General features: G+C 36.2%; 1 non-coding gene across 1 annotated transcript; it reads right to left on the reverse strand.

Moving 5' to 3' along the window:
- Positions 1 to 684: 684 nt before the first annotated feature.
- On the reverse strand, positions 685 to 791 carry LOC145056113 (small nucleolar RNA R71). Its single transcript, XR_013685649.1, has one exon. It is a non-coding gene; the product is annotated as a small nucleolar RNA R71 (small nucleolar RNA).
- Between the last annotated feature and the right edge of the window lie 22,867 nt (positions 792 to 23,658).

The raw sequence follows: 23,658 nt of genomic DNA on the forward strand, positions 1-23,658 counted from the left end.
AAGTTAGTTAGGTTATAAATTTAAAACTAGTAGGTACTTTTATGCACATCAAGTTTTTGGCGTCGTTGTCGGGGAATGACTATTTTAGTTGTTAATTTAATTTCTTTAGGTTAATTGATCCTTTTTGTGGGGTAAAAACCGCAAAAAGTTATTTTTCTGCATTTATTTTTTTTGTTTGATCTGTAACCAAGTCGTGGTCATCATCACCACGTTGTGGTCACGTTGCAGTTAGTTTCTAGTTCGTTTTTAGCTTTTGTTCCTTTTATGCATGTTTTCTAGTTTTGTTTTAGCAAGAAAAAATGGGGGACATCACGAACATGTCAATGGAAGAGTACAAACGACATATAAGGAATGAAAATAGATGGGGTCTTGATCCACCAGAAAGCCCAGCCACGACAAAGTTTAAACTTCTGGGGCACATTCTCAATATGCTAAGGGAAATACTTTTTTATGGGAAGGAGCACGAGGACGCTTATGATCATATAGAAGAGGTGGTGGAGATTTCACATTATTTTCGGACACCAAAGATGAGTAAAGATGTTGTGATGCTTCGACTTTTACTGGTCACCTTGAAGGGTGAAGCTAAGGAATGGTTAAAATCAATTCCCTTTGGAGAAATCATGACATGGGTTGATTTTAGGACTGAGTTCATAAACCAGTTTTACCCCTCCTTTAAAAGTGGCAAAGCTTAAAAGAAATATCCAAAATTTTCAACAATTAGAAGGGGAGTCACTATACGAAGCTTGGGAATGTTACAAAAGATTGTTACGACATTGCCCTCAACATGAATTCAATGTGCAATAAGAAATCTCGATATTTTATGATAGAGTCAATGTGTGCACTCGTCAACTTCTAGACTTGCAAGGGCCCATGACAAAGAAGAGTCCGGATACAAATAAATCTTTGATTGAAGAATTCGCTAAGCATTCAAGAGAGTATCACAACTCAACGGAGAATTTCACTAGAGGAAAGTCAAGTAAAGATGGAGGTCAATATACTATCAGTGCGGTAATTTCAAAGCTCGATGTAATGGAAGAAAAGATCACAAAAATGGGTAGATCAATTCATGATAGATGTGGAGCTTGTGGAGGACCTCATTCTACAAGGGATTGTGAGGTGGAGTACAAGAGAGAACGAGACGTGAAAGAAATTCAAGAACTTAAGCATGATCTCTACCAAATTGAGGAAGTCCAATCAAAGAAAATATCTGCTCTCAAGTCAATGTTATTTAGATTCATGGAAGCTAGCAAAAAAAAGACATGATCCTACAGATGCAATACTTAGAGAACAAAAAGAATCTATTTTAAGTATCTGTACGCAAGTAGTGCAATTGACAAGGCTTGTACAAGAAAAGCTACCAGATTCATCTTCATGAAAAATTGAGTCAATCCAAAATGCTCAAGCCATGGCCGTTGATATATAGAAGAAGAAGATGATGAATTGGTGCATATGAAGGACCATAAAGAGGAGTCTAATCAGCCACTCGAAGTAAAAAAGAAAGAAGAAGAATAAGAAGAAGAAGAAGAAGAAGAGTATCGTGAAGCTTCCCAGTCGCTACGACGTGGAGGCAATGGTGAAACGTCGTGGGAAATAAAAGAAGATTATGATTTTTCTATTGTTGAGCCGTATCGACCACCTCTTCCTTTCCTATCTCATGCTAAGGAAAATCTGGTGAAGCAAGGAAACACAATGTTCATGGAGCATAAAGAACTTGAAGAGCAATTGAAAAAAGAAGAAAACCATTCGAAACCTCCAGTTTCAACGCCAATGATTTTTAAGATAGTTGCTTTTACAAGACCAACAGATCAAGTCACAGAGCTGATTGAAGAAAAAGAAGAAGAGAGTGACGAATCTCATTTTGACAAGAAAAACCCGGAAAGAGACAAGGCAAAAGCTAAACACACGAGAATGAAGAAAGAACCCAAGCGGAAACATAAAGAAGATGTCAACCAAACAATGCAAGAAAGTTAGAAAGGCATTCACTAGAAGGGTTGTTTATAAATGAGTAAGGTTCAAGATGATGGAGAACGTGGAGGTTACCCTTCCACCTGATGCAACATAGAGTGGGAAGGAATCCAACTCACGACTCTTCCAAAAGAAGCGTTTCTTGAGAGACAACCCGATTTTTATGAGTTTGCATTTTCATTTCCTTTTGATTTGTTTTAGTTTTTAATTTTTAATTTTTTGTTTTTTTTAGTTTAACCGAATGATGATGTGTTTCTCTAGTTCTTGATCTTATTTTGTAGCGTTAAACGAAAGTGAAGCAGTGAAGGAACTTAATTAAAAGAAGTCGTGCAATTTTTGAAGATCATAATTGAAGAACAAATTTTTGAATAAGTGTGGGGTTCTCACATAATGAAGAGAAAAGCATTTTGAAGCATATTTACTGAAAAGAAGAATGGTAATGGTCTTACACATCACAAAGAGTCGATGCCCACCTGTTTCAATCTTAGAAGACACCACGACGTGGCATTGCTTTCCCACATTGTGGCGGCAGTTCAACACATTTTTCAAGAATGGTTCTTTGATTTCATTCGATACAGACCATTTGCATTCACAAGAAGAAGGTCCAGAAGTACTATTTCCAGCAAGTATACAAGATGTTCACGTTTTCCACACTTTCATAGTCACTCTCGCCACTACTACCCTAGGGGAGCCTGTTCATTTTACTCCATTTTATTGCTTTATATTATTTTTTGTATGTAATAAGTGTGGGGTAGGGGTTGAAAAAAGTAAATTGCTAGAAAATTTAGAAAATTTAGAAAATTTAAAAATTTAGAAATAAATTTAGAAAAAGATTTGAAATAATAGTCTAAAACTTGAATCTAGTAGTAGTTTTAACTTAAATTGCTAGTGTTATATAGGATGATCTAATGCGAGCTAAAATGTTTAATTGATCCAACGTATGTTATAGTATATTTGTGGCTTCCCAAGTCTTAGTGAAAAGTAATGAGATATGAAAGGTAATCGGGTAGTTTATATGGCATAATAAGTTTTGCAGCATGTACCTGAAATCTATCCAGGAAAGCTTATGTAGTCATTGCACATAGATTAATACCTTTAACCAATAAAAGTTGAAGTTAAGCACCCTTGCTTAAGCATGTAGGATTTGAGTGAAAAAGAAAAAAAAAAGTGTGATACATGTGAAAAAAAAATTACCGAAAAGTTGAAGAATTTTGGAGATATCAAATATGAAGATCAAAAGATCAAAATTCCAAAGGAAAAAAATTTGAAGATACCAAAAATCATAAAGGTGGTGAATTCAAAGAAATCAAATATCAAATATCAAAGAAGTGAAGAATTCCTAGAGCTCAAATTTGGTATCTAAAGTGTAATTTCTAGATTATGTATGCTTGGGTTGCTTAACCAAAAATACCTTGAGGTTAAGAAAGAGTTCTGAGGATTGATTCGGAGGGTTGCAGAAATGAGTGTCGTATAAACTAAGGGGTGAAAAGTTCATAAGGATTGTGAGTATTTAGGAGTGGGAAGTTTTAGGATTTATAGACACAAATATATGTATTGAGGTCTTGGTATAATAGCTGAAAACGAAATGGATTGTTCTATGTGATGCTACTGATGAAGGTTTGAATTAAAAATAAATAGTTTAGCTTGAAGGCAAACAAAAGATAAGTGAGGGGTGTTTTGATATGTGCATATCTACATATATATTTTACATCATATCTTAATATTTTATGCTATATTTATGCTTATTATAGAACAAAAGGTACTTATTATGTTTAATATCTATTGTGTAGCATAAAGACATTTCCGGGAGCAATATGGAAGCTAGAATCAGGAAAATACAAGCTTAGACAAGAAGAAGACACAAGAAGGATGTCGCTGGATAGCTTGATCCCTCATCAGTATTTTAGCTATATCTCATGACTCATAACTCCGATTGACGTGGTTTAAAATGATCTGAAACCTTGACACAATTTCGGAGAACTTTCGTGTTTTGAGAAAATGTTGATTCTCGATAACCATGACATGGTGATCCCACCACGACGTGGTGAATGGAATCTTCGTGATTCTTACCGTTGGCTTGGGGAATACGGGATAAACACGAGGACCACGACGTGGTGGCCAGATTTTAGGCAACTATATATATATATATATATATATATATATATATATATATATATATATATATATATCCGAAAATAGGATCGAATTGAGATACTTGGAGGTGACTTTCTGGAGAAGCATTACGAAAAATAACCTCCGGAAAACCCTTAGAATAGGAGGAAATGATTGGGGTTCATTATTTGAAGATATCTAGACGAAAACATCAATTTATTCGGTTTGATCATGTTTAGATTTATCTTTAATGAGTTTCTATGTTTGATTTCTACCATGAGTAGCTGAATTTAGCTACTCTTGTTTAGCTAGATGACGCTTCAACTTATGGATTAGTTTAATTAATTATGAATTTGACTTGTTGGTATTGTGCTTGTGTTTGGTTGTTAATACCTAGCATGCTAATATTTGGTTGTTTAGTTGCTTGAATTCATGTTATGTGCAGCTTAGTGATTATTAAATTACATGAACTTGACACCTAGTGATTTAGTGAATATTGAATTGCTAGAGCTAGGATCGACCCAATCTTAGATAAGTGATTGAAGTAATTGAATTTAGTTGTGCTGGAGAACATAAATTATGACCATAATTCTGTTTGCATAATGAATCTTCCATAGCCTATTCATAATCCATAACTGATTATGTGTTTGATTGTGTGTGACAATGCATAGTTTTACATGAATTAGTTAAATATTAGTAAATTTAGACTTAAATTACTAATAATATAATATTAGGTAACCAACTTTGATAATCCATAATTGTTAGCTAACCATAAAGAAGAAGTGGATTCGAACTAAACATGAGTGTTTTTAGTAATTGATTGAACCTTTGTTTAGTAATTAAGTTTATTTGAACTTGCAAAATAAGATAAAAACCTTTTAAATTATTGTTTGATTTTAGAATAATTTAGATTAATTATATTAGTTAATTAAATATGTTCCCTGTGTTCGACCCCAACTTACTTTACTACACTAGAATCTGACTAGGTACACTGCCTAGGTGCATATTAGTTAGTTAAGTTAGTTAGGTTATAAATTTAAAACTAGTAAGTAATTTTGTGCACATCACTTAGCGATCTAAACGAAAGTCATAGAATACGTTAAACCGAGAGCGTGCATAAAAAGAACGCCCAAATCTGACTTCGTATAAGGAAGTTATGATTTTTCTAAGTTTCGGATTAGCAATACACAATCCGGAGTACGAATATTAGACCGAGCGAGTTTTAGCCGACACAACCTAAACGAGAATCAGAGACCTCGTTAATAGTAGTGCAACGGTAAAAAGACAGACGAAAACGGATGTCGGATGAAGAAGTTATGAATTTTTAACGGACTTTTCCTGTCTAGGCCTGTTAAAAATATAACTTTAAAAATAAAGTCAAAATTAGCCGACAGAGTCTAAACGAAAGTTGTAGAGTATGGTCCCGCCTGCGCGTGGATATAAAGAATGTTTAAAACGAAGCTCGTATGAGAAAGTTATAAATTTTAGAAGTCGGGAAAGGAAAATGTGTGTGATGTCCGAAGACTACGCACCGCGTAACCGAGGAACGCCTCGCGTTAGGAAAGTGCCCTGTGTATGAAGATGGAGCGTGCATCGTATGCCCAATCCTCGGTCTCAGATCGGCCACGAAGACCCAACAGCTTTATGTTGGGTCCAGAAGTGTTGCGTCTTTGGGCTCGATCCTTAGCCCCATTTTCTTACCCAGTTTGGGCCTGTCCAACCGTGCTTGTTTTATTAGGGTTTAGTATTTAAGATGCATGCATGCGTCCTTGTTTAGTATCGCTTTTCATTTATTATTCCTGGTATTGTACTACAAACCCTAGCTCGCCTCTACAGTGGAAGTTCTTTCTCGAGCTCTGCTGAGGCGTGACTACATTTGAATCATTAAGCATTACTTGATTCTATATCGTGTTTGTTTGTTTTATTGATTAACATGTTGAAGATCTAATCGATCTAAGAGTTTTTCAACTCATCAATTGGTATCAGAGCAGGAGACTGTGCAATCCATACACATCTCTTTTATTGAAGAAGATCTTAGGGTTTTCCGCTTTGATTGATATTATTAGAGTCGTCATCTGCTATTAACGTAGTTCTTTAAATATTCGATCTTACCCTAACGTTATATACAAGTCTGATCTTAAGCAGGTTTTTGAACAAACATCGTCATGTCCATGGATGATTCTAAGTCAAACCCAATCAATATCTCCAACAATATAGGATCGACGACAAGGATTCCTATATTGTACACTCAAGACTATGAGGTCTGGACGCATCACTTCGAAGACTACATGATTGGTTCAGAAGACAACAGATACTTGATCTGGGAGGCGATTACTGTAGGTCCATTCGCTCACTCAAGCACTTCAAGAATTGTTAAAACTCAAAAGGAGTACAATCAACTTGTTAATGATGTGAAGGACATACCCCAAGATGAGAAAGAAAAGTTTGTGTGCAACATCAAAGCTTTAAGGATGATTAGCTTTGCTTTACAATCGGGCATGTTTCGGTTAGTAAGTTCATGCACAACAGTGAAGGAAATATGGGACATGTTGAAGGAATTGTATTATACGGATGAAGATCTTGAGCATGCAATCCAAACATTATTGCTCTTGGAATTTGGTGACTTCAAGCAGAAGCCTGAAGAGAAGCTTATTCAAGCCTTCTATTGATTTAATCATCTCCTTAGTAAGATGATAAAGCATGGGATAGAAAGGAAAGTCATTGAACAAAAGGTCACATTCATGAATGGCCTTAGACCCAAATGGATGGTTGTGGTGTCTACTGTGAAGGCACATGAACAATTCAAAGCTTATTCTTTGGCAAAACTAGTGGGGATATTAAAGTCACATGAGAGTGCTGTGACTAAAGAAACGAATGTGGTTTCTAGCATGGGGTCCTTGGCTCTAATCTCCAAAGGAAAGAATGCTATCGAAGAAGAAGAAGATTTAGATCTTTCTGAATATGATCTAACAAGTGAAGATTTTGCTTTAATGGTGTCAAATCCCAAGAAGTTCATCAAAAGGAGGTTCCCAGCAAATAAGAACCGAAAATGGCAGGGAAGCTACAGTGCTGAGAAAGCAAATGAGGAACCGAAGAGTGTTGCTCAGACCGAAGAACCAAAGAAGGAGTCAAAACTTGGTGGTGACTCGGGCTTTAATTTTCACTATTGTGGAGGCAAAAATCACTTTGCCAAAGATTTTATGCTGAGAAAGAAGTCTGAAAAGAATGAAGATGATGATGAGGAAGCGAACCTCATAAGACGATTAGAGGAAATCAAGAAAAAGAAAGTTGGATCTAATAACGTTATGAATGCTCTTATTGTGCAGGGAAATACAGTTGACGATGAATTTGGTGGAGTTGAAGTTTGGTCTACAGATTCAGAAGATGAAGAAGTAAGGAAGCCTACTCATGGCAGGGCTTTATTGGTGAAAGAAGAAAACGTTGCTGGAAAGTTTATTAATGTCAAGTTTAAAGTGACCAGAGGATCAGATGGTTCGGTCCATATGGTCTCGCTTGCAGATTTGCCAAATCTGAATCCTCACGATTGGATTCTCCTTATCAACATCCTTCTCTCCAATCAGAACGAATATGAGCCAATCATTGATCACATCAAGCGTATACCTGTGTGTTATATTCATGAAGTGGAAAAGATGGATCAGGAGGTTGCTGCTCCTATACGCAACAGACCCTTAATCAAGCCAATAGGGAAGGCAGGACACACAAAGCTGATGGTAAAAGGAAAAATTGATCCATAGTCTCACACTGTCTTGTTTCTTAGAGATGAAGGTCAAAGGTGCCTATTTGCTCTGGCTGACAAACATCTATTCTCCAATTCCTATTTGGAGCACATTCTTGAGCTTATACATGGGTGTGATCAGAATAGTGAGGCAGGCAATAAGCTATTCTATGACATGCTTCGGTGGTATTTGGCTTTCAGACAGACTCTTCTTGCCATTATTCCAAGACTGTTCAAGGTTGTGAAGCGAACTCCCCAACCTCCACCAAAGTGAAGTCTAGCCCCAATTGACGCAAAATGGGAGATTGTTGGGTCCAGAAGTGTTGCATCTTTGGGATCGGTCCTTAGCCCCATTTTGTTATCCGGTTTGGGCCTGTCCAACTTTGCTTGTTTTATTAGGGTTTAGTATTTAAGATGCATGCATGCATCCTTGTTCAGTATTGCTTTTCATTTATTATTCTTGGTATTGTACTATAAACCCTAGCTCGCCTCTACAGTGGAAGTTCTTTCTCGAGCTCTGCTGAGGCGTGACTACATTTGAATCATTAAGAATTACTTGATTCTATATTATCTTTATTGTGTTTGTTTGTTTTATTGATTAACCCGTTGAAGATCTAAATATAATAAAATCAAAGTTTTCACCATAAAAAGAAAAGATGAAACAACCTTAATAAAAATTAACCTGTTGAAGATCTAATCGATCTAAGAGTTTTTCAACTCATCACTTTCTGACACGTGTTCGTACGAGCGTTGAGCGTAGCTGAGAACGCCCTATGTCCGAGGAACGCCCAACATACCCTCGGATGAACGCACAATGTTCCCAATAGGTCTCGGCCTATAAATTGAGTGCGAAGGTTGCCACTTTTTCTCACAAATTCACCACTCCTTTCTCTCTCTACTCTCTCTAGCCTTCCTACCCCCCCCCCCCAAAGCCTAGGGTACCCCTTAGCACTAGAAGGAAGCTCCAGAGTGCCTGACGGCTCTGAGAAAAAGAGTTTTTAGCTCGGAAACGCTGTTCCAGCGAAACCCGGTTTTTAATAAAATTCCGCTGTAAGTGAGATACGCCAACCATACTTTAAATATAGCTTATATATAAATATAATATCATTATTATGAACCTATAAATAAGATTTATCAGTGATTCAAAGTCTTTTTAATGATTGAACTACTTACGAGAGAGGTGTCTAGAATGGTCACGTTGGGTTTGGTTGTTGGATTTCAGAAAACCTATATGTCGAAATGGTCATGCCTCCCAACTGTCCTGCCTGGATGATCCTTACTTGATACATCATGAAGTAGACTTTGATTTAATGATGAATCTAGACTAATAATTAGTCGCAATAAAAATTAGACTAAAACTTAGCGATAATAATGTTAGCTTTCGTCGAAGGAAAATAGAATCGTTAAAAGCAAGGCGCGACCCGAGTTTGGAATCATCACTTTAACAAGTGAGTACATAGTCCCTTTCATGAACATGATTTTAATACAAGTATTGAATAATGTATTAAATATTGCCTGAAATACGTGTTAAGAGCATATATGATAATATACGATCATTTAGGATACAGAATAAACATTTATTAATTAAGAGGAATATTAGGTAGTATCTCTTTATGAGAGCGAGTGAGATATACACAGAGAGTCAAACTTTAAATTTGTCATTGATCTGACAACATTGATTAGACATAGTCAATTTTCCCTAGTCCGAGAGTATAGAATGGGCATAATTATTGATCCGGGAGCATGGATCAGACATACCCGATCCGGGAGTATGGATTAGGTAAGGAGGTTAATTTTAGATCCGGGAGTATGGATCAGGTAAAAATTTTAATTTTAGATCTAGGAGTATGGATCAGGTAAGAAGGTTAATTTTAGATCCGTGAGTATGGATCATATAAAGAGGTTAATTTTTGATCCAGGAGTATGGATTAGGTAAAGAGGTTAATTTCAGATCCATGAGTATGGATTAGGAAATACGGAAATTTTTAGATCCGAGAGTATAGATCGTATCGTTGTAAGGATCATCGGGGTGGGATGAAATTGCTTATATAATGTGAAATTGTATATATCGTGAGTTCTAAATTATATATATATATATATATATATATATATATATATATATATATATATATATATATATGGTATAACATTGTGGGATTGAAATCCCTATGTACTCACCAGGTTTCCCAACCTGACCCACTCAGTTTATTTGTATCAGGTGTCGATATGAAGTTACATTACGTTGAGAGATTAAAGAGATATAAATCACTAGTGATAATCAATGTAAGTTCTATTTATGCTTATGTTTTTGTATTGACGATGACATCCCAATGTTTTAAAATGAATAAAAATACATTTCTTCGGAAATGTTTTGATAATCTATTTATTATGTCTTTCTGGGAACAAATTCCGCAACACTTTTCTTCAAAAGGATACTCTGATTTTTGAATAAAGCATAAAAAAATTGGTCTTTTTTGGCCGTGAAAATGGGGATGTCACAGAACTCTAGGAGAGATGCCTTTATGTGCTTATCTGTATGTTCTTTTCGATTTACATGCTAGTGTCAGATCAGTTACCTGTTAGGATGGCCTATTTAGGGTATCTTTTGAGCTGAATAGCCTGATGCTCGAATGTTGCATGCTTTGTGCTTTAGGAAATTCTATTGATACTAGCTAATTATTGGATGAATGCATTGAATTACATATTATTGTGATTGGATAATTTAAGAAGGATAGGTTTAACTCTATTTCACAGCTCTTGTTTGAGTCTAATCATTGTAGTGTGGGACCTGTCATTTGAAGAATTATCTCGTACTAATAGTATGCAATTTTTTTCATGTTGTAGTTAGGTAGTATTTGTGGAAGTTCCTTTTCTTGGATTAGGTGTCTAAGTCCATAACTATTTTGGTATGTACTTGACCTGATTATGAGCATGGTCCTTTTGGGTTGCTTTCACCTTAGCAACCGATAGGATGAATTATGGAGAAAGAGGATTAATTGTGATTTATTAATATATTATGTGAATAATATATTAAAAGAGAAATCACATGGTTTAATTAATATTGATCAAGAATTAATTTAGAATTAGTTTTGTGGTCAAAAGAGACTAATTAAATCAAGGGGACTGATACTGTAATTATAAGATAGTTAGAAAATTGGGCTTAGGATCCATAAGGAAGCAATCGACGAATTCTATATGTGAGTCCATATAGAAATCGTCCAAGGGGCCTTCTGGAAGGATCCTTTGGGCTGCTTAAGGACTAAGCAACTGCATTAGGGTTTTGACTGAAACCCTAATTGCTCAGCTATATAAGGAACCCTTGGGCATTCCAAAATCAGCCACTAGAAACCCTAGAAGGATTCCATAGCCGATTTTGAGCGTCTCCTCTCACTTTTGTTCTTCCTTGTTGCTAGTGGTGTTTGTGACTCCATTAGAGGTACAACATTTGAGGCACTAAGCTTTTAAAGGTCAAGGAGTTGTTGTTTTTACTACATACCAAGTTGAGGTAATCATTCTAACTTGTTTATTATGTCTATTTCGAAATAAGCATGCTAGATTAGGGTTTATTTCTTTGGTATTCAATATTGTATGTTCAAATTAGAAAACCTGGATCAAAGCAATTAGGGTTGCATGAACACCATAGGAATGATGTTATGCTCAAAACCATCTGTGGTATCAGAGCCTAGGTCGTTTTTCTAGTTGATTAGATGCAAAAGTGAACTGCAAAAGGATAAAAAAAGTCGAATTTTTTTGTTGTCTGCAAAACCGACTTGACGAGTCCACTAGTGGACTCAACGAGTTGCATGAACTCGGCGAGTCCATCAGTAGACTCGGCAAGTCCAGTGTGCTGTTGTCAGGATTTTCGATTTTTTGGGCATATTTTGTTAAGGATAATTACCAAAAACTCGTTTTTATTCCCTAAAATCGATTTTTTATGTTTGGAATGATTCCTTATCAAAATGATTGGATTTGGTTAAATATGGATAATATAGGCTTATTATCAGTCAAATATTTGATCTAGTAAGTTTAAAAAGTTTCCAATTATACACTTTAGGTTTTATAGTTTAAATTTGAACTTAAAAGTTTTAGTTTTTGAAATTTAAATAGTTAAACCCTAATATTTTTAAAGGTTTCAAAATTTGTCCTCGGGTATTGGAATTTAAAATTTAATTAAAAGGTATTAATTTTGAAATATTGAATTCTAAAACCCTAGTACTTTGAAGAGTTCAAATTACACCCTTATGGTTTTATTAAATTAATTAAGTGTTTAATTAAAAGAGATAATTAATAACTCCATAATTATATGGTTTAATTTAATCAAATTAAAAGTCTAATTTATTAATAGATTGAACCATATAGTATTTTAAAAGTGTAAAATACACCCTTATACTATATAGAATTAAAAGTTTAATATTATATATGTATAAGTAAATGTCAGTCTTACCGTTAGTATGCCTCATTCATGAAGCAGGTCTATAAGGGGTGTTTAAGGAAATACGAAGTAACTAAACGCCTTTTATAAAAACCCAAATCTTAGTTACTTTAGGAAAAATGTGGAGTTGGTGCTAGTCCACGAAATTACACATTGCACCTTGTTGGTCGTTAGTGGAGCATGTGTGGTTAACCGACACACTAATATGGGACCAATGAATGATGGCAATAGGTAGCTCATATATTAGCATAGATCAATGGAGTGTGTGTGGTTAACCAGCACATTGATTAGGTGATAGACATCTTCAAGAGTACCAAGCTAATTTGCATGGTTATCCACACCTTGTTTGTGATCCTCTGTATCCCAGTCACAAACTTGAAGGGCATAATCGAGATTAAACATGCCATTGAAAAGTTAAATGAATCTCAAAAGATCTAGGAATTTCAATTCATTTAAAACCTAATTTTAAATTTTCATTTTTCATGGTGGAAATTGGTAAATCGTCGTTTACCTACCTTCAAATATTTTGCAATTGGATTACGACATCCCTCTTCCGAGTTGTAGAATATTGTGGTGGGTCCTAGCCTTAATATTTCATTTGGGTGTTATATTAAGGATTAAATCAACTAACTTGAATTTCTCCCGTTTTGTAGATGTCAAATTCTAACAACTATGGTCTTCTCGAATCCTTTGGAAAAAGTTTTCCACATGAAGATGATGTTCCACGATTGGATTGTGGAAACGGAAATCATGCTTCACTTCCTCCACCTCCTCCAGTAATTCTCCTTGACCCACGTGTTCAAAGACTTGAAAAGTTCAGAGTCACTCAAGCCCTATTGGCAAACAAACACGAAGATGGAAAGTCTGTATGTGCTCATGTATTGGATATGAAGTTGCATATTGATAGATTGGGAATGTTGGGTGTCGAAGTCTCTAGGAAGCTGGTTGTTGACTTCGTTCTTCAATCACTTCCTGACTCATATAGTGAGTTCATTAGAGAGTAATATTTGACGGACCACGACGTGACCCTCATTGATCTTACCTATTTGCTTATTGTTGCTGAATCAGCAATGATTTGGCACACTGGTAAAGCAAACTTGACTGGTAGGTCAACCTCCCAAACTTCCATGGACATTGGCAATGGTAACATTAGGAGTCCGGAAAAGTCTTCTCTTCCCAATGGAAAAGGAGTGACCAAGGTCAAACCATTTGGGCGGATGGTAAAGTGAAAGGCTGAATCTGAGATTGTCCCATGTGTTGTTCCATAAGAGTCCTTTTGTTTCTACTGCCAAGAGAAGGGGCATTGGATACGAAGCTGTCATACCTACCTGAAGGATCACGGAGATGGAAGAGTCAAGTTGTATGACTCTGCTTCAGGTAAAATCCACTATCTAACTCTATTAAGTTCCTGTTTGTAGATTCTTACTACATGATGTGATAAGATTGCATTTTGATGTTTTATAGGATCGAAGAAAAGAAAGGAAGCTTAAAGGAAGAGTGAACTGAGTCTGATCACGAAGAAATGGATTTCGATCGCATGGTTCGGATATTGGCTTTTTGAGCTATTGTTTAAAAGTTAGGATAGATTGCGTAGAAATGTTTAGTAACATAGTTTTCATTTGTAATTGTGTTGTAAGGTAAAGTTTTCCGCATTTTTGTAAATAAAATAATTTTTTTGTATTTTTTATATTTCCTTGCATTTGCATTTATGAAAAAATGGTGTTTGTATGTTTCTTTTGATAGCAATATTGAAAAGGATGCAACTCTTAGTTATGTTATTTGTGGTAGTGTCAAAAATTTACAAATAAGGAAGATTCTCATCACCCAAGTTTCAATTGGATAGAAACTTGGAATCATGCAACTAGTATTGTATGATGAATGAGAACCTTCGTATTTGGGAAATTTAGACTAATTCATTGTTCACATAAGTATGTGAGTCAAGTGAAGGACTAGGAGATCTAGTACACATTATTGTGCATTGGACAAGTCCACCACAAAGAATGATAAGAATATTCATCATGATTTGCTACAAGTTTAGTAAATGTGGTTATGCTTAAAAGAATGAGTATGATTCTGAATCATTGGAAAAGTTTAAATGAATAGCAGAACGAATAAGAAGAATCAATTAGGCAGAAAGATAAAAGTTTCTCCAATCTGAAAGTATAGGAGAGTACTTAAGTATCGTGTTTTATGATTAACTTAGTGATTATGAAACTGTGTCACAATTGATCCTTTAAGGACACCTTAGTGCACTAGTATGGCTAAGAGGAGGAATCGAAAATTGTTGGAATGGTTAGATCAAAAGGTGAATCATACTTTGTTCCAAAATCAAATCTTAGAGTTGAACTCCAAGATTGTGACTTGAGTGACACATCTTAAAGAAGGTTACTACACACATCCAATGTGGAGTAGAAATGTTTCTTACTCTCGCACATTTGAAATTGGTAAGTTGTGATGTCTTGAATAAGACAAAGACCAACTAAAACCAATTGTGTGAAGTGTTTGTCTTGATAAAAACCCGCACTAACTCTTAGATATTTGTTTGTCAAGAATGTTTCCTGATAAGAGAATCTTATATGTCAAGAAGTCAGTGGGAGTCTAAATGGTCTTGATAAGTTTCAAGAACTAATTAAGAGTAAACCTATTGTTAAACACTAGCACACGACTAGAGGTTTGTGACTTATCGTGTTGACACATTCTTGTTTTTGTGCCCATTCCATGTAAAGTTGACTATGCATGTGAGCTCTATGAGTTCTCATTAGAATGGATAAAGGCAAAGAACCTTAATCAATGAAAGTTCATTGATCTGTACGGATGAGCTGCACAACTACTTGGAAGACATGGTAGGCCATTGTGCTGCCAGATGGAAAGAAACAAAGATTAAACAAGTTTAGTCCATATGAGTTTGGATTTGTCACAAACATTGTCTTATGATTATGGTTATGACAAATTCACATGGATAGGAACACATACACTATAAAATCTAACTGATAAGGTTTTTCTCCGCTTCATGAAAATGATTGTGAGGAAACGCTTTCACTAGGAAGATTTTAAGGAGATAACGATTGTCTAAATTGCATTCTCAAATTCGATTATGACTACAACATCCCTCTTCATAATTCAAATTGTGAGATTTGGAAATTAGTTTAGCATTTAAGACTTATTGTTGTAACTTCTGAAAAGTTAGACACATATATGAGCTTTCTAATAAAAGGTGTATGAGTTTAGATAAAAGCTTATCGAAGCGTTTCATATCAGAAATATGAACTTTTTGGTTAGAAAGTCAATAAGTATTGTTTTCTAGAAAGTCCAGCTAATTTCTAAATACATGTCAAAGCTAGTGGAAGCATAAGTACTATGTTGATAATTATCATGTTAGTGGGAGCATGATTATTATGTTGCAAGTTAGCAATATTAATTATAGAAAACAAGAGTTTCAATTCGCAAAGTTGCAGAGGTTGAAAAGTTATTTTGCTATAATTAAGGGAGAGAATATTTCACTTCATTTCAAATCTAAAGCTTAGATCGAGAAATTTTAATCAAATTTAGTCAAAGGACATATATAAATGTTATGTTGAAAAGATTCAATGTAAGAGAATTCCATATATGTCAATGTTATGGCAAGAGACTGGTAAAGTATCACGTTTTCATTGTGTATCGTATCCCATACGCTTCGGGTATAGGATCAATTGCATATGTTGTAATATTCGACTGTTCTGGTTTTCCAAATTCCTAGGGCATTAAGAGGAAAAAAGCACCAGAACCGGATATGACTGAAATTAAGTTAAATAACTGTCAAGTATAATCTACGGTTCACCAAGGATTGGTCACTTGTGGGCAGTTAGAAGTATTGTAATGGATGAACCATATTGACATTATTATAAATAGATAGGATTCTATTCAGAATGAGTTGTCATATGGAAAATATGGAAATGTTTCCATCATGGGAATTGGATATTAAGGATTTATGTAGATTAGAAACTTTTATGCAAGAAGGATGTTCAAAAGAATTGTACTTTGAATTTGAGACTTCATGTCTATGGAGTTGTCTTATAACAATCTCTAATAGAGCACTTTGTAATTTCTTTGGCAAAGTCTTTGTGACTTTGGTGCTATGACATTATAAAAGGATCATTGCGTAAAATGTTAGATCTAATAAATTCTATTTGTGGCAAGAATTTTATATTCTTACACTTGTGATAAGGATCAGGAATTGTGAAATGAGCATCATTGGAAATTTGTTCAATTGATCTATTTCATAAAGTAAGGACCATAGATGAACATAGTATGCATGCTTGGAGCATGGGATAACTATTGTTTCAATTCAAATATCAAGTTGATTATCCGAAACATTATATAATGAATAATGTGTAATCGATATGGTGATTAAATAAAATGTATTTTTATTTATACTCAAAAGTTTTGAGACCATATTGGATTCGATTATTCTTGTGTTTCACTTCACATGTTTTGACTTCCAAAATAATAAGATTATTTAAACTCTCCACAGTCGATCATACTTTGGAAGTAGGTATGAAAGAAGACTATCATGAATTGGTTTGTAGATTGTCTAAGTGTTTAGACATAGAAAAGGTTTGTCGCAACGTTCATGAGTGCTCTTGAAATAAGATTTGAGTATTGGATTAAACCCACGCTCACTTGAATCACTTCATGGATTTTATCATGAGTGTTTAGTGAGACGATAATATCTTATATTCTTGAAACGGAGACATGTGAGTTGTAGTTTGCAAGTTGGTTGCACATTGACATATGTAAACGCACCAGTAACTTGGTGTTATAAAGCATATTGTTGTGTGTGATTTGATGAGTAAGTACAAATGAGCATTTGAGTCAAAGTTTATCCATTCATTTTACCCTAAGAGGGATAAAAGCGATATCTGTGGGCCCCTCGATGATTTAGTGACGACACCTTACGCGCTTGGCCATGCATGGACTAAGTTGATGTGTTCAACTGAATTCTATTGTCAGTCGTCTTAAATCGGAAATCGGGAAACAACACTTGAACAGAAAGTATGACTATAATCCATGTCTCAGTTCATACGATATCTAGAATGGAGGAATATAAGATCCCTTATCTAAAGGACACGTTGCTGATAAGATCAGAGTTCGATAGCGGCTTTTTAAAGCTACGATTGCTAATCAGGCTCAGAAGTCGTACTTGCAAAATAGTTATTAGACTTATCCAAGTGGGATATTATTGGATTAGGTGTTTATGCCCATAACTATTTTGGTATGTACTTGACCTGATTATGAGCATGGTCCTTTTGGGTTGCCTTCACCTTAGCAATTGATAGGATGAATTATGGAGAAAAAGGATTAATTGTGATTTATTAATACATTATGTGAATAATATATTAAAAGAGAAATCATATGGTTTAATTAATATTGATCAAGAATTAATTTAGAATTAGTTTTGTGGTCGAAAGAGACTAATTAAATCAAGGGGACTGATAGTGTAATTATAAGACTGTGACAAAGTTGGGCTTAGGATCCATAAGGAAGCAATGGACGAATTCTATATAGGAGTCCATATAGAAATCGTCCAAGGGGCCTTCTGGAAGGATCCTTTGGGCTGCTTAAGGACTAAGCAACTGGATTAGGGTTTTGACTAAAACCCTAATTGCTCAGCTATATATGGAACCCTTGGGCATGCCAAAATCGGCCACTAGAAACCCTAGAAGGATTCCATAGCCGATTTTGAGCCTCTCCTTTGTCTCTTGTTCTTCCTTGTTGCTAGTGGTGTTTGTGACTCCATTAAAGGTGCTACATTTGAGCCACTAAGCTTTCAAATGTCAAGGAGTTCTTGTTATTACTACATAATAAATTAAGGTAATCATTTTAACTTGTTTATTATGTCTATTTTGAAATAAGCATGATAGATTAGGGTTTATTGCTTTGGTATTCAATGTTGTATGTTAAAAATTAGAAAACCTAGATCAAAGCAATTAGGGTTGCATGAACACCATAGGAATGATGTTATGCTTAAATCCCATCACCTTCTACAACTGATAGAAGAGAGGGTTGAGGAAGGGAGTCTTAGGGAGTCCTTATGAGATGCTTTGGTGTGCAAGAAGCCTTATAGTTTGAGGAGTGTATCAGTTGGGAAGAGTGACTTAGAGGAGTCGGAGTTGTCCTTGAGGAGGGTATAAATAGGTGTGGAAGGTAGTATTGGGCCTGTATTGCTAAAAGCATAGGATTTATACCCGAGACTAGGAAGACCACAATGAAGCTAGGGAACTTGATAGTGTGAACCTTCTCTTGTATTTGCTAAGTTTGTATGTGGTTATGTTTTAGTATGGTGATGACACGTCATGGAGCAGGGGGTTCAGAATCTGAATCTAGTTCGGGCATGAGCACCAAACCGATTGATGAGAGGCTACACGAGTTCATTGCATATGAGGTTACTAGAGGCATCCTTGATGTGACCCTGGTGATGTTTTGGTCGATCAAGGTGGGTATCATCAAGTTGATGGAGGATTGCCTTCGGATCATCAGGGCCGATCTGGCCGCTAGCCAGTCGGGGGCCCGCATAATCTTCTTCAAGGATTTCAGGGGATGTGGGGCACCAGATTTCTTTGGGGTGAGAGACCCCATTTTAGCTAGGCATTGGATAGTTGGCATTGAATGTGCTCAGATGACGAGCTTCTGCCCCGAGGGGTCGAAGGTCAGGTTCGCTGCAGGATGTTTGAGGGAGCGAGCCCAAGACTGATGGGAGGAGGTCAGATATTCTTTTAGAACCCCAACCATTAAGACCATTACTTGGCCAAATTTAGTGACCCAGTTTCAAGCAGAGTTTGCATCGGCTGTTGAGGTGCAACAGTTAGCCAGACAGTTTCTTGACATGAGATAGACGACTGAGATTATGGCGGAGATCACCACCAAGTTCAGAGAGAGGGAATTGTTGGTATCCCAGTATGCAGCTAATCATGAGATGAGGAAGACCTGATACCATGATATATTGAGATCTTACATCAGGTATTTCATTAGCTTTTTTGCCTGCTTGACTCTAGATGACATGATATCCAGGGCGCGGGAGCGAGAGATTGATCTGGAGCACATAGGGAACAAGAAGGTGGGGCCTGGGCAGACGGTTGGGGTTTTAGTGAAGAAACCCATGGGTTTTAATTCAAGTTGGAAGGACCAAGAGGGTCGTATCTGTTATGGTAAATATGGTAGGTCGCATGATGGGGTTTACATAGCGGGAGGTTCGGGTGCTACAAGTGAGGCAGGACATGGCACCTTAGCAAGGATTGTATTGTTGCTATCACCGCCACCCAAACATCATATATGATTTGCTTTCATTGCAATCATAGGGGCCACACGAAGTCCAACTATCCGAGTTTAGCATCAGGGGGACCAGTAGTAGCACCTACTCCAGCGATCCTACAGATCATTGATGGGCGCCAAAGCAAGGCGGATGAGCCTGTTGTAAGGAGCAGGGCTTTTCAGCTGACTGCTGAGGAGGCGCGTGCTGCACCATATGTGGTGACGGGTATGTCTCTTATCCTTAAATCTTTATTTATGTTGATTTATCTGCTTATATTTGTGTGTTTCGTTTTAGGGTCGTTCCTTGTGAACGACATCTCTCCTTTGATATTATTTGACTTAGGGGCTATCCGATCTTTCGTGTTTCTTGTTCTCAGCAATAGGTTTGTTGGAGCTCCGGGTGAGCTGGATCATCCATTAAAGGTTGAGATTATGGATGATCGATCTTTTAGGCTCATGTTTTGGTTGGGCTTTGGACTGGTATAGGTTGGGCCTCGGGCCCACCTGTTGTAGCAGGATATTTTTGGTTTTAAGGCCATGTTGGGTGTTCTTGGGCCTTAGAGGCTTTGTATTTGGGCATGGATGCCTTTTTGGAATTGGTACGGATTTGGGCCATGGAGGGAGGGAGGCCTAATGAGGCAAGGGTATAGAAGCCCTTTTTCCCTTAAGTCAACAATTAGGATTTGGAATTTCAAGTTAGAATGTGGCCTAATTTCTAATTAGGGTTTTATAGGTATGCATTAGGGAGAGGATTTTGCGAGTCATCCCTGAGTTCGATTTGATACCTTCGGTTTGAGGTGAGTTTTTCCTTCACTGTATTTGTGGGTCGAAGGCACTAATGTCTTCCCACTAGTTTATGATGTGGTGTGATGATTGTCTTTGTGACATTTTTCAGTTATGCCTATATTTGCTTGATGACTCTGTGATTCATGTTATGATATTATGTGGTAGGGGGTAGGGGTGAAATAGACCTTTTATCCAGTTGAAATATACCTAAGGGATTACAAGCACCCATATATGCTTGACAGTATCTGGTTGAAATAGACCGAAGGGGATTGGAAGCACCCACATATGATTGATAGTATCAGGTTGAGATAGACCGAAGGGGTAGACAAGCACCCAGATATGATTCGCTGTATGTTGTTTAGTATGTGATATTTTGGGGGAACTCACTAAGCTTTGTGCTTACAGATTTCAATTTATGTTTTAGGTACTTCCAATTCAAAGGGGAAGGGACCGACCTGATTGCACCGCATCACCCTATGGTTTCCGCATTTAGAGATTTTGGGAATTTGTACTCTGATAACATTTTATTATGATAATCTTTTGACTGTTTTGATATTACATCAATGATTTCATAAATTACAAGAGAGTTCACGACCCCATTTTCCAAACCTTTTCGAGGGGATTATATGTTAAAATGCAACTATATATAGTTACTACTAACTGTAGTTAGATGATTATGCCCATAACATTAGGATGATATTATGCCTAATGGATACTCTACCCAAAATTCTTTGGCTAGTATTATGCCTGGTTGTTATACTGAATCACAATGACAAATAAGATCATACATAGTTGTTACGCTAGCCAGTTGCCCGGAAATGTTGTTACTCTAGTCGTTATTATAGCCACCCTTTGGATAAGCTTAGTACTTAGTGGTTACTCTGCCCAAATACTCAGCTACACAAAACTCACTAATTATATATATGTATAAGCTAAATAATTAATATATATATATATATATATATATATATATATATATATATATATATATATATATATATAGTAAACACATACGAATACAATGAGAATAACAACACCATCGACCAGGGGAGCCCCCCACAACAAGAGTTAGATGAGACACGATTCATTAGCATGCTGAAAGATTTCCAGCTAGCTCCCATCATATAATCGTTAAATATTAAGTGAGCGGGAGAGATATGTATAAATCTATATGGGGTTGATACTCCCACATGTGTTTGCTAGCTACAACCTAATGACAAGTCAAAGTAGGCATAACTTTCAAAACACATTTGCAATGTCCAATGAAGTGTCGTGGTTTTTGGGATCAAGAATCATAGATCGATTATAGGAACTCGTCGTAACTTTGTTAAACTAAAACTAGCTATCAAATACTACTAATTAAATAAGTAGTTATAGTACACTCGAAACATAGGAAACGAGTTCATACTACCCTTATCAAAATTGAAACGTCTTGAATAAGAATGTAGTACATATCACACGACAAAAAAATATTAGGGGAATATTATTTTGTTACCAAGAATGAGTTTCAAAATCAACGAAAGTAATACAATACACCCATCTACCATAAAGTTTCACATTTGGTCACTAAACTATTTGAATCCTGCTACCAAAATATTAAGAAACAACGTACTACATACTAACATAGACTAAGAACACAACAAGAGTTGACTCAACAAACTCGATAAAGTATTTTCAAATATACAAAACATGTGGACTCACCAACATTACTTTGACCCTTTTCAAAACTCACATGTATTCCCAGGTCATCAATGAAGATACAAGACCATTCAGCAAGAGGTTACGAATGAATTTCAGTCTACCAAAGTGTAGGATTGCTAAGACAAAATCTAACATAATAATACCAAAGGTCTCTTGTAAGTTATCAATCATGGAAAGAAATTGATATTTATGAAATAAATGACAGGTAAAATTCTTATCTATGAGCCAACATCCTAATGTCGTGCCGCCCGACATTTCCACCGCCATGTCGGGGGCATGACAACGTGCGATGCAGAAACCAAATTTTAGATCGGTGGATTGTTAGACAAAACAATCTAAATGAGAGTTGAAGATCTTGTGATTAGGAGTCCGTTGATATAAAGATAGTCGAGAAAAGACATCATATGAGAGAATTATGATTTTTATACGGCCTTTAACAGTCTAAGACTTTAAAAAAAATAGCTTTAAAAATATCATGAGAATTAGCTGACGAAATCTAAATGAAAGTTGTAAATCTCTTCGATAGCTATGGATGTATATAAAGAACATCAAAAACAGAGCTTATATGAAGAAGATAGGAAATTTTGAAGAACTGTTAAATAGCACTCGAGTGCGGCGCGCACTGACACTCTAGTAGATTCTGCCATGTGTCACACTCTGCATGGAGCCACATTAACCACGCAACAAAGTGTGCGGTGCGCACAGGAAGGGTGTGTGGCGCACATCCCTTTTCCTTCCCTATAAATAGTGTTCATTGGTTCATTCATTCTCCACATCAAATCCTCTCAACTCTCTCTCTCTCTCATGGGATTTCTAAGGTATTTTGGGGTTCTGAAGAATCTAATTAGCTAGGTACTGCAAAATAGGATAGCCCGAAAAATAGAAGTGCTCGGTATCCAAGCCCTGCCTACGATCTTCCCAATATTTGCTAGGATCCTTGTATGTTAAGTTACGCGTCTAGTGTAACTTATATTTATATTCATAGTCGTTATTATGAATTATCAATAATTCCAGTCATTATATTGATTAAGCAACTTACGTGAAAGGTGTCTAGAATGGTCATGTTGGATTTCAGAAAAGCTATATACCAAAATGATCATGCCTCCCAACTGTTCCTCCTGGCCGATCCTTATTTGATAGAACTCTCATTATCGATTGGGATTAATGAAAGATCTAGCTTTCATTACCAGATCGTCATAGATATTAATGAGTAGAATCACCCAAATAGCTGTCAATCGTATGAGAAATTATCCAAGTGAGTTTTGTCACTATATTATGTACTCCAATATATATCCTCTATATGTTAGGATATAGTTGCCCTGTAGTGCACCATTAGGCTAGTTCAGTTAGTTGTCTGTTGTATTGGATTATTTCATATTGTACTATTTATATGTGTTGATATATTATGTAGGGAGTTGAGGGCGGCCCAACCTCGGGTTGAAGGCCAATAGACTCGGGTGGACTAGCTTTATGCTAAAGGTTAAAGTGCGGACCATTTCTATGTTGTAGGAAAAAATGGCGGATCATTTTCGTGCTGAAGGCAAAGGGAGGACCAACTTTATGTTGAAGGCCATTACATTTATGCATTGTGTATGTATTGTGGTATATAGTGTTTTGGAGAACTCACTAAGATGCGTTC

The sequence above is a fragment of the Lactuca serriola genome, chromosome 5 (genome assembly GCF_051521515.1).
Source record: "Lactuca serriola cultivar US96UC23 chromosome 5, Lser_US96UC23_V15, whole genome shotgun sequence".
Taxonomy (NCBI): domain Eukaryota; kingdom Viridiplantae; phylum Streptophyta; class Magnoliopsida; order Asterales; family Asteraceae; genus Lactuca; species Lactuca serriola.